Genomic DNA, 13,131 nt, shown 5'->3' with positions numbered 1-13,131 from the left:
TTGAAGGAATCATATGTTGGGCTGAATCAGAATGAACCGTACGCTAGGCTATATCCGATGATATTTGTATATGTTGTATTTGCAATAAATGTCTGGGATGGGCTTATAGATGCCATCGTTAGGAGGACGTCAGAATGCTTGTCAGAATGAACATTCATATGGATTATATCTGAAAGATGCATCTGAATCTCGAATGTAACCGATAAGGGTTTCTGTCTGAATGAACCTTTATTTTGACTGTATCAGGAGGATAATTAACCTGAAAAATAAAGTTAGCTTTATACCATGTCATGATGCATGAGATATTTTATGCTTATGAAAGTAAATGCGAACAATGTATGCATGCGTATGCTGTGAAATGATGTAATGAATGAATTATGCGTGGGGAAAGTTCTTTTCTGGCGACTACCTGGGGAAAATAAATCCCCATCTTCTGGTTGGAGATACTTGTATTGATGACCCTTTCTTAGGTGGGGGATACTTGATTTCTGTCTGATGGGAGAAATGTTCAACAGAAGCCTGGCTGGGGGTGGAAGAGATGACCAATTTGTCTAGTAATGCCAATTTCTTCAGGGGAATAACTGGCTTTGCTGGGGAATAGAATTAGCAACGGATTCATTGGAAAGCATGGTTAGACCTTCTCCTCGATCCTGAAGTCTTGTAGTAATCGCTATTTCTATTTTATGCATGTATTTTGATAAACATTGATCATATTCAAGTGCACATATCAATTCAAATTAAATCAATGGACGTTTATGCAAACAAAACAGAGAAAGTAAGACAAAAGCATCTTTTTGGAAATAAAACTGTATTGATTTTGAAAGAGGGCCTATAAACAGGCAATTTGTGTACAAGGAGACAGAAATCCTAGTAAGAGGAAATTGTCAAGGAAACAAAGAGAAAGCTATGCAGAAAAAGTCCCATCGATTTTAATTCCACTACTGTCATTATGTCTTCAAGCCTCTCATCTCCCGCTGTCGGATAAAAGTGATTGGCTTGTTCAGTCCCTTTGATTTGGGTGAAGTTGACCGAGAGCGGGACATAGTCATACGCTTTAATCCCTAATTTTTGCCTGGACCGCCTTTTCAGGTTTTCAGTCCACCAAGATACCCTTTTTTGCCCAAGCCGCCTTTTCAGGTTTTCGACTTGCCGGGTGTACATGCGTAGTATATTTTTTTTTAACTATGTCCGTGTTCACGGGATGCGGGGACTCTTCGCTATCCATTGTAGCAAGCATCATGGCTCCGCCAGAGAATACCTTCTTAACTACAAATGGCCTTTCGTATGTGGGAGTCTATTTGCCTCTAGAATCACCTTGTGGTAGAATGATACGCTTTATTACCAAGTCGCCACTTCGGAATTATGGTGTTTTATTTTGAACTGCGTGCAGAGTTTAGTAATCATCTTGTTGTTCAAATTAGCACCATTATCAGTGATAGCTCTTTCAGGAGTCAGTAGGTTTCTCAAATGTATATTTGATAAGATCCATCTTAGAAATCAATAAAGTGGTATGATTCAACATATACTGTCTTAGTCGGCGAGCAGCCCAAGCCAAAGCACAGCAAGCTTTCTCGAGCTGTGAGTATCTTGTTTCACAGTCGGTACCTTTTTGCTAAGGTAGTATATTGCATGCTCTTTTCGACCAGACTCGTCATGTTGCCCCAGCACACCCTATTGAATTTTCTAACACGGTCAAATGCATGATTAGAGGTTTTCCTTCAACTGGTGGCATAAGAATTGGAAGTTCTTGGAGATACTTCTTAATTTTGTCTAAAGCTTCTTGACATTCATCATTCCGTATTATCTCTTGATTTTTCCATCGAAAACCTCTACATAGTAACACCTGAGTCAATCTTTCTTTGACACTGTTTTCCAAGCCTGCTCCTATTCTGACTTCTTTCTTGTCTACTTCTGTACCCAGATTTACAGTTTCAATTGATTCCTCATGCGGCTGTATAGTCTTTTCTTCTTGCAGTGACAGTCTGGCAAGTTCTCAGGTACTGCACAATCTTCCTCACTTCCATCCTCGGCTTGGTAGATCGGATTTTCAAAGTTATAATGAACAGTAGAAGAGTTATTACCAACAGGATCCAGCGTGGATATGGAACGGCAAATTGTTACGTGAGTGTGTGCAAGAAAACATAGCTTATTTGAAAGATGACAGGAAAGATAAAGAGCGCAATATTTGAATGCAAACAGGGCCATTGATTTATTGAATGTGAATATGCTTATGAAAATGACAAAACCTTTAACAAAATTTAATACATTAAAATAAGCAATAACAATTACTCCTGACTAAAGGAAATCAGGATAGTGTCTTCAGTCTTCCAATTGTCGAGTCCGTCACCAATTGTTGGGAAAATCCAGCTATCCCAGTCGCAATCGCTATCAGCATCTTCTACAGCATTAACAGTCTTGTCATGATTAGGCAGAGGGGCAGTGATGTCATTAGGAGTCTCCGGAGGATCAGAGGTAGCCGCCTGTATCTTTCCACTTCGAATGCCGCGTTCAACATGCTCACCTGTTAATATAAGTTCAGTGAAACCCGATGAGGAACTTCTCAATAGATGGCTGTAGAATGGGCCAGTCAGTGTGCTCATGAACATGTCCACTAATTCTCGATCAGTCATGGGGGGTTTGACTCTGCCAGCCAAATCTCTCCATTTTTGAGCATATTCTTTGAAGCTTTCTTTAGATCCCATAGTCATATTCTGCAACTGTAGCCGAGTAGGCGCTAATTCAGAATTATACTGGTAGTGCTTGTAGAAAGCTGTCGCTAAATCAGTCCAGGTGCGGATGTCAGAGCTCTCGAGCTGATAGTACCATTCTAATTGTGTGCCAGACAGACTCTCTTGGAAGAAATGGATCCATAGTTTCCTATCAGTGGTATACGGCTGAATATTTCTCACATAAGCTCCCAGATGCATTTAAGGACAAGATGCCCCATCAAACTTAGTGAAAGCGGGGACCTTGAATTTGCGGGGAATGATCACATCAGAGACCAGACCCAAGCTTTCGAAATCCAGACTGGGCGCCTTCTGATCCTCCATAGCTAGCATACGTTCTTCCAGCAACTTATACTTATCATCTTTTGGAGAGTACTGTTCATTTTCATAATCTTCATCGTCGTCCTCGGGGTTGAAGAGGTCAACCTTCTCCTCTGCTGAATCACTCTCTGTCTCATCTTCTTTATCCTTCGGAATTCCAATCCTGGCTCCTGCGGCCTATCCTTTTAGTCTTCTTCCCGGGTTAATGTAACTCACAGCTTTCTTGTCTTTCTTCTTCTCGAGCAAGAGAGCCTTCAGTTCCTCCTGCCCCTTGGATAAGTTCAAGATCATCTCCTGGAGTTGAGCATTCTGAGCCTGGAGATCTTTGACAGTTTGTTCGAGGTCCATTTTACTGTTTGGAGGAAAACCGTGAGAACATTGATCCCTTTAGAGTACCTGTTATGCAATGTTATGTCATGTTATGCAATGTATGAAATGTTTTCAATGTTTAAAGTCCTTGAAATGGTTAGTACAATGCCATGATGTTATGATGTTATGTAAATAACAAGCACAAGCAAGTCACACAATCATCATTCCTAAGTTTTAAGGCTTGCATGAGTTCCAAAGGTAAGTACCCTCCCCACTGAAGTCTGGTTGGTTCAACCTATCCTAGAATAGTAACCGGGTTCTAAAAGGATCTCCAATCATTGACCTTCCTTTAAGTCCACTTCAGTGCAACACTAAGTGGCTGACCAAAGCTTCCCTAAAGTCCAATCCCAAAGAGTGTAGTATCGAGTATCAACCAACCCCAGTCGGAACCGAAGTCAGTTATCTCACTACTTTCTAATGGCTAGGATGAGTCAATTAGGGTTCTAAAGGTCTGGTTAATGCTTTGATGACACCACGCGGAAGCCAAATTTTTCCTCAAGTAAACATGAGGAACATCAGGACATCCAAAGTGTCACATTAATCGTAGCTATCATTTTAACAATTCCAGTATACGCCGGACAGTCGCGATGATCTCTTGCTACTTACCTAAGGTACACGAGATCCGGGTGTAGGATCTTTCACTCAAGCATAGGATACCCAAGCAATCCCTTAAAAGTAAATCAGACAATTCAAATAAGTGATCTTTTTTTTTAAGGCAACCTCTCTTTTTAAGTTATCCCCAGCAGAGTCGCCAGTTCTGTTATACGGTGAACTGACTTTGTGTGTTTTTGCTTTGGAAAGCAAATGTCGCGGTTAGCAAGAGTCGCCACCGACTTTTCTTTTATCCAATAAGGAAAGAGTCGCCACCGACTTTGCTTTAGAAGAGGTCAACCTTCTCCTCTGTTGAATCACTCTCTGTCTCATCTTCTTTATCCTTCGGAATTCCAATCCTGGCTCCTGCGGCCTGTCCTTTTAGTCTTCTTCCCGTGTTAATGTAACTCACAGCTTTCTTGTCTTTCTTCTTCTCGAGCAAGAGAGCCTTCAGTTCCTCCTGCCCCTTGGATAAGTTCAAGATCATCTCCTGGAGTTGAGCATTCTGAGCCTGGAGATCTTTGACAGTTTGTTCGAGGTCCATTTTACTGTTTTGAGGAAAACCGTGAGAACATTGATCCCTTTAGAGTACCTGTTATGCAATGTTATGTCATGCTATGCAATGTATGAAATGTTTTCAATGTTTAAAGTCCTTGAAATGGTTAGTTTTTCAACCAACTAGCTTTAGAACTTTGAGATATCATAGGCCAAATGAGATGAATGCATAAATAAAGGTAATGAGATGAAGTGAGAGAGAAATGAATCAAAACACAAATTGGCCAAAGGAGGACTTTTACCAAATTAATATCATCCATTCATTTTGGGAGATGGAATGTACATTCCATGAATCCCCTAAATCCAATGATATTAACTTGACAAAGTCAAATCAACCTTGACCAAGGCCCAACAACAAGAGTCAAACACAAACAAGTCATTACAATTGGTCAACAAAATTATTTGGCATTTATTCAAATTAAAAATACTAAAATAATACATTTAAATTAAATATGGTTTGTCAAATTCCTAAAACCTCATCAAAACACCAAATAAATGGTCATGAGATTTATCATGGGTCAAACAAGGTCAAAGGACCTTAGAGAAAAAATTTCAGAATTTTTGAAGACTTAAAAGTATTTTTAAACAATTAAAAACAAATGCAAAATCAATTAGATCATGAAAAATATTAATAATGATCCAAAAAATAATTTTAATTAAGAATATGAAAGAGGAAATTATTTGAATTTTTTTGGTGAAACTCTCATATTTTTTTGGATCAATATTAAAATTAATATGAATTAATAAAAATAAAGCAATTAAAATGAAATTAAAATAATCAGAAAAAACGTGGACCACTTGATCTCCTTCATTAATTGAGGTGGCAGATCAAGTGGCCACCAGCGCGCGTTCCATGGTGGACTTGAGTCAACGCGGGACAGGCGTGGTAATTAGAAACAACGCACGAGATTAAAACAATTTAAAAGAGATCAATGGCTCTGAACCGTGCCAACACATCGCCGGCGTCCAAAGGCCGATCATCTTCTCCGGTGACCCTGGCCAGACTAGTTCACTCATCACCATCAAGAAAATGAAAAAGGAGGACATGATCTGAAAGAAAAATGGCGTAGAGCAGGAATCTGACTTCAACTTTAACTAACTCCTCACATACAGAAAGATATGAGGAGTTAAATTTTGAGGTGTGTCAACTGAGTTGCTTCGATTTGACCTCTTAGCAACTTAATCTTCTTGCCTACATTGGTATGACTTCATACAACCAAAGAATCAAGATAATTGACCAAGATTGAGAGAGAATCGAAGAGATGAAATTTTCTGGAAAATACCTTCAATGCAGATCTGGATTCAACTGTTCTTACCTTGGCTCGTGCTTGATCTCACTCAGAATGCTTGCAGAAGTATAATGAAATGAACAAAAGATCTTGGATCCTTGAAGTTTTGAATCTCAAAATAGTGAGATTCAAACTAAATTTCAAGATGAAATTCTTAGGCGCGAATGTGTGTTGAATTCTGAGCATATGGAGCTTTATTTATAGTTGGATCAAGTGATAATTGCACCTTCCGAATGACTCTCCAAAATTGGCAATGGATGATGCATGGATGCATGAGCGTGTACAGGCCCATGAGATCATTGCTTTAGGTCCACAAATGAGTGTGATAGAGTCTGAAATCAACTTGGATTGCAAGGCAAGTGTACATGAAGATTTGAAGTTTTATCTTTTCCAAATGATGATATCATGTTCATGCCATGCGCAGCCCTAGCAATTCTTGTCCAAAATGGATGAACTTGGACTTTTTGGAAAGGTTAGACCAATAGGAACAACTTTCATGTTCAACATTTTTCCATTGGAAGCTTTTATCATGATGAATTTTGAAGTGGAAGTTTGGAAATTTCAACATATTGAAATTTTTTCTAAGTGTCAAGCCATATAGCTCAATATTCCACCTTGCTTAACATTTTATGTGAGCTTCAAATGAGAAAAGTGTCTTCATCAAAGTTGTATCTATTTCAAAGACCTTAAAAATGGTAATAAATTTCATTTCATTTGGATTTGAAATGATAGAGTTATGCATTTTTGAAGTTTGGAAAAATCACTTGTTCAATGGTATAGGTCAAAAGTGATCTATAATGTAGCCTCATATCAAATGCTCATAAAAGTTGAATTAGATCTTAATCTAAACACAAAAGTTGAAGTAGGCATCTTGAATTTGATTGTGAAACTTGGAAATATTTCATATCATAAAAAATGAGCAAGTTATGGCCTTGGGAAGTTGACTTTCAAATTAGGGTTTATACAAAATGACCTATAATGTTTCAATATAGAAAATGATTTTCCAAGCAAAAATAGCTTTAGGTATCAACATGAAACTTGTTTGAAATGACATTTAGACTAATTTTTATCTTGTAATCATTTTCATATGGTGAAAATTGTAGGAGATATGGTATAGGGAGACCCAGTTTTGATCAGATGGATTCATCTGACCAACCACCATCAACCAACTTGCTAATCTTCAATTCTCTTGACTTTCTAGGCTCATGGTAGATCATATATTAATAATATGATGAATTTTGAAGTTTCCCTTAAGAAATTTGATTAATTAGTGATATAGCTTGTTGGAGAAGTTACTCAAGATACCTAGTCAAACTAGGGTTTCCAAGGCAAATCACTTCCAAACTCTTGAAGAATACTTGATCAATATGACATGTAGAGATCAATGAAACTCATATATGATGCTTGTGACCATCCTTGGATCAATTCATGGTTATGTTCTTTGTTCATGAGGGTCTCAAACCTTAGATGTGAACTTGATAGATCAATGGGGTCATGCCCTACCTACAAAAGAGTTAAGCAAATACAAAGACATATTTTTGGTATTTTGGTTAGTGAAAATGATAAAATACAAGAATTATACAATCATAAAGTGCTTGGTGAACTCTCCTAAAACAAACCCAATGAAAGAGGGGTAAGGAGGATGCCAAGGTATGATCCGAATGCTAATGCTTATGATGAAAGTGCATGAGGGATCTTAGGGTCAAAATTGGGGTCTTACAGCTGCCCCTATTTAAGGACATTCTAACTGAGGACGCGAAGGTTAAAATCTTCATGTCGACTCAGTAGAATGGACTTAAATAACAACATATAGAAACAAATTTTGGTCCCTAAGAGACCTCATGATGCATATGACATGAATGTATAAGTTAATGCTTTGTGGGGAAATATGGCCACAAAGGAAAAGAAATCAGAGAGACCGAAAGTCCGCGGGAGTATAATGCATTCCATAAGGAAAACTCACTAGGGAGACAAAGACTTTGGGGATAAAGGAGTTATGCGTAGGCCAGGCTACGCCTTGAAACTACTGGGGGACTCGAGGAATTCCATACAAACATGGAAAAGACTCAGCCGGGGGAACAACAACATCTGCAGGGGATACAAGTAAGTCAGGATAAAACTGAAATACTTGAATCATGCAGGGAAAAGCGATTTCACTAAGGAAATGCACACTCAACTCAACTAGGGAAGAAATAAACTTCAACGTAGGAGGAGTAGAAATCTATTATCCATTACCTGTTACTGGGTGAGGAGATAATAAAGATCTGACAGAGAGGACATCTGTCATCGATTAGGATGAACATATCAAGGATGACTCACTGAGAACCAACAGAAGGGAGTATTCATTACCGGTTACTGGGTAAGAATAGCCTTGCTGGGGAGAACTGCAGAAAATAGGATTTACAACTACCAGTTATTGGGCAAAAGACCAAGGGTGAGAGTATCCGTCATCGACTAGGATGAACATATCAAGGATAAACTCAACAGGGAAGAAAATTCGGCATTAGTTAGGATGAACATATCAAGAATTAACTTGCCTGGGAAATGTCAAGGAGGATATTTGTCATCAGTTAAGATGAACATATCAAAGATAAACCAACTGAACAAAAAGTAGGAATTACATCTATCGAATGCTGGATAGAAGACCAGTCAAAGAGAAAATCTGTCATCGGTTAGGATGAACATATCAAGGATAGACTCTGAGAGGGGAGAAAATAGGGATTACATCTATCAGTTACTGGATAGAATACCAAGAGAGAGAATCCATCACTGGTTAAAGTGAACATATCAAGGATCAACTTTGCGGAGGGGACAAAAGCAAGATTTACAACTACCAGTTACTGGGTAGACGACCGCAAAGAGAAGGAAACCCTTCATCGGTTAGGATGAACATATCAAGGATTAACTCTCTCGGAAACAAGAATAGGGATTACAACTACATTTTTACTAGGTAGAATACCAAAAGTGAGAATATTCGTCATCGGTTAGGATGAACATATCAAGGATAGACTCATGCAGGGGAAAGAAAGATATCTGTCACCGGTTAGGATGAACATATCAAGGATACACTTTCTGGGGAATCAGATCCACTGGAGACTCTACTGCTGGGAAAACTGGGATACTTTTGTCGGGTATTGGGAAAGAAGTAACAAACACTACGCCAAATAAGGGAAAAGAGGGCGCTTATTTTGGCCTATAACAGCGCTTTTAAGCGCCCTCTAAAGTGGCGCTGGCATAGGTAAAGACAGCGCTTTGTTTTCCTGGAGAAAGCGCTGTCTAAAGTGGCCCTTTAAGGGCCACATTATAGTGCGCTTTCAGAAAAAAGCGCCCTCTGGAGTGGTCCATAAAGGGCCACCTTAGAGGGTGCTTTCTGGACAAAGCGCCCTCTAAAGTTGTCAATGTAAAGTGTTTAGAGGGCGCTTCCTACAGAAAGCGCCCTCTAAAGTGTTAGTTATTTTAAAAAAAATTTGTTTGAAAAACAGTGGATATTTAATTGGGAACCTGTTCGCATACTGCAAAAGTGTAAAATTCATATTGATTTCATCCTTTAATCCAATGTTATACACCATTAATCCATTGATATATACAACATGAATCCATTTATATACAACATTAATCCTCCATATATACAACATTAATATATGATTCTTTGATCAACAATATACAACAACATATTCATGATTTAGTAAAAGTACAACAACAATATACAACATATATACAACAACAGCATACAACAACAACATTCCATACATATATGTACAACAATATACAACCTAGCTATATGATTCTTTGATCAATAATGAATTGACACAATTCATCCTTCATTTCATCCAAATGAGCTCTTGAGTAAGATTTGTATTCCTCAAAGTACTAAAATTAAGAGAATAAAACATATTCATGATTTAGTAACAAATTAGATGAAATATCCGATAATATTAAAATAAACCCTAAGTTATTATTCCATACCATTTTTGGGATGTCTATAAGATTCAACGCAATGATATCTCTCATAAATCTCAATACAAAAAATCCGCAATCGACCGAATTGTTTTGCTGAGGACACTACACAGAAAAACAAACAATATATATATAGTTAATTTCTTACAAACACTATTATAAGCAAAAAAACAAACACTATTATAAGCAAAAATAAGATACTTAATATATACCTGAACTCTGACCCAGGTAATGTCCTTCCTATTACGATAATTCTTTTTCGATCTAAATTTTAGTATTGCCCTAACAAAATAAAAATGTATATTGAGATCAATCTGACAGACATAATTAAATATACAAATACACACGAATATTTAGGGGAATTTCACTTACGCGTCAACCGTCTTCTTCATACTCGGATATTTACTCCAATCACCCGATAACGAATCGAGATAATACACCATTAGTCTCGAAAGATCCATAGCAACCAACACCCAGTGACCACTGTAAAATAAAACAAAAATTTAGATGCATGAAAATTTTCTACGTAAAAGATATACATAGATTAGAATGAAATTATTAGAAAGAAAATCTAACCCGTTGCCAGAATTAAACGGTAAAAAATACAAACTGGGTGTAGTATTATCGCCGGCCGCCATGAATCTATCGACTAGTTCATTCTTTACGGATGTTGGATTTTTCGTTATAAATGTTGTGTTGATATGGGAAGCAGCAATAAAATTGAATCGGTTACACAATTCAGTTCCCCGCATCAATGTTACATACATATACCTTAAATAGAAACATAATAAACATTAGACTACTCATTGAAATGTGTAAATAAATTGTTCAACTAAGTAAATAATAGATTGATCGGAGTACCATATGTATGTATGAATGACAGCGATGCCCAATTCTTCGTGTTCAAAAAGTTGTTGCATGTCCTCCTTTGCAATTATTTCAGAATGAGCAATTCCGAAAACACCTTCATCAAAATCTACACTACGGATGGCGCCGTGCATAATATCGGACTCTTCCACCATTTTCTCAAGACGCATCATAATTTGAGATTTTGTCCCGGACGTCGTTGGAATATCCTTACCAGCTTTTTTCAACTTTCGACCGGGAACCTAAAAATTCATATAAATTAAATCATGACTTTTTGTGATGCAACAGAATCGTTGCGTATATAATTCAATGGGTATATATATTTGTACCTCTTTTTGAGATGCAACCGACTCGATGCGTCTTGAAATCCCTTTACCAGCTTTATGTGTGGGTCTTGTAGGAGTCTAACATTGCCATGTAATAAGGATTGATTAAATATCATAATTGTAGCTGAATTGAAATGTGAATACTAAATATTCATAATCATTTAGAACATATATACCTCGGCATCTGGGAAAATTAGATCTGACGGTCATCCAACAAAGGATCCGACTGCATCTCGCATCAACGTTGTCTCTGAAACAACGTCAGGTAATGGTAGAAGCGCGTCGGTATCTAATACAAGGTCAACTGAAACTTTCATATATCCCACCGGGAGGGGATTATGGTGAAGTAATTCACCCGAAGTGTTGTGCACTTTTCCCTTGCCAACTATGCGATAAGTTGGTGACGATAGATACAGCTGACAAGGTGTAATGCCCTAAACCAATAATAAATGTTATTGTTAACGTGTATATGTGTCAAGTAAAAAAGTGCTATTTTAATTTCATAATAACATATATAATTACCTCGGGAAATTTCGGTTGACAATTGATACTAGCTCGGTCACTAGTATCTTTTGCCTCGGAACCGCACCTTTCCTCTCTATACCTTGCATTCTCCTTTTGCAGTTCGAGTACTTGTGCCCTTAACTCCGCCAAGGTCTCCATCACCTCTTTGTTGGTAGGATTTTTTGTTTTTGGTTTTTTATAAAATGACGACGGAGTCACACCAAAACCCTTACCCCTCACACGACCGGAATACTCAGGAACATTTAGTACTCGACTAAGTACGCTCCTGCAATCCTGGACCTCGGTTGAAGGTAAGGTTTGGGATAAAGTCTCCTGAAATATTATTAGAGGAGATTAAAAATGAATTATATGTCTAACAAAATTTTCGATATAATTAAAGAAATAATGTTACATATACTTACACATTCGTCATAAACATTTTGAACCGCTTCAACGACAGCCCCATCCTTCCCAACCCGAGCAGCCTTCCACAATACGTGCTCCGGAAGAGATGTTGCGTCACTTTTCTCCTCGGCCAGCTACAAATTGAATCAGATTATAAGATCATCAATTATAACATATTGTGACAATGTATAAGCTCATAGTATTTGAATATACTCACAATTCTTTGTTGTAACCGTGCATATCCCGTACGCCCTTTTTTGTACGGATACGCGGGTTTTGATGCCCTTTTCCAATTTTTGTCGCTTACTTCCTGGATAAAAAAGTTTAAGGCATATTAGAACCAAGTAACTTAACAATTGTATAATACCATAATTAATAGATATTACATGGAATTTTTCGTTTCTTCGTTTGGCGACAAAGTTATCCCATTCTTCGGCTGAAATAATCTCCGCATACTTCATTGGCCGTTCTGCTTCAACAAAGTTTCCTTCCTCATCCTTGAGAAATTTGTTGGACAAAAAGGATCGAAATCCTCAGAGTCTTTTTCCGGCCAATTGAATACAATATTTTTGCCGGCTTTCATCGATGTGAAAGGATCTCTAAAAAACATACAAATGGAGTGTGTTATTATAAGTAATATTATAACAATATATGGTCAACAAATAGTCAACAAAAAAAACATATAATAATATATGGTAAGTACCTGTATCTCGGACCATATTTTTTCTTTGCCAACCTTCAATTCCGGACTTCTCCAATTATCACATGTAATCGGAATATGTTGTCGAACAAGGGAACCAATGTAACTTGCCAACATTGAACCGTTAGGCTCAATTAGTTGGTCTTCAGCACTCCAATGTACTTCGAATTTTTCACCCTTGTCTCTTGCACGAATGATTGACTTCATAACAGTCAATCCTCGTTTGATTTCTTTTTCAACATTGTTACGTGATCCACTCGCGTCATGGGTATCGTCTTGGTTAGCCATTTTATCTGTAATATAGAAATGATTCAATAAGACCCAAGTAAGACAATGACCATATTCGTGAAGCTACACAAAAAACACATTCATATACCTTCCATTTCTCTCATATTACAACAATCTAAACTCTCTCTTTTTTTCATCATTATTGAATACAAACTCACACACACCTACTGCATACAAAAGACCAATGCAAACTTATGGTGTTTGGAACATGAACAAACTTGCATCCATAATCA

The 13,131-nt window shown here is 37.6% G+C and overlaps 1 long non-coding RNA gene across 1 annotated transcript; it reads right to left on the bottom strand.

The window, feature by feature from the left end:
• Positions 1–10,673: 10,673 nt before the first annotated feature.
• LOC127097910 (uncharacterized) lies at positions 10,674–11,367 on the bottom strand. Its single transcript, XR_007793238.1, has 3 exons — positions 11,178–11,367; positions 11,005–11,079; positions 10,674–10,917 (listed from the first exon to the last, which is right to left on the bottom strand). It is a non-coding gene; the product is annotated as an uncharacterized LOC127097910 (long non-coding RNA).
• Positions 11,368–13,131: the final 1,764 nt, after the last annotated feature.

This window comes from Lathyrus oleraceus, chromosome 6, assembly GCF_024323335.1.
Source record: "Lathyrus oleraceus cultivar Zhongwan6 chromosome 6, CAAS_Psat_ZW6_1.0, whole genome shotgun sequence".
In the NCBI taxonomy this organism is placed as follows: Eukaryota; Viridiplantae; Streptophyta; class Magnoliopsida; order Fabales; family Fabaceae; genus Lathyrus; species Lathyrus oleraceus.
The sequence above is the reverse complement of the archived record's forward strand: the minus strand, read 5'-3'. Positions and strand labels throughout refer to the sequence as shown.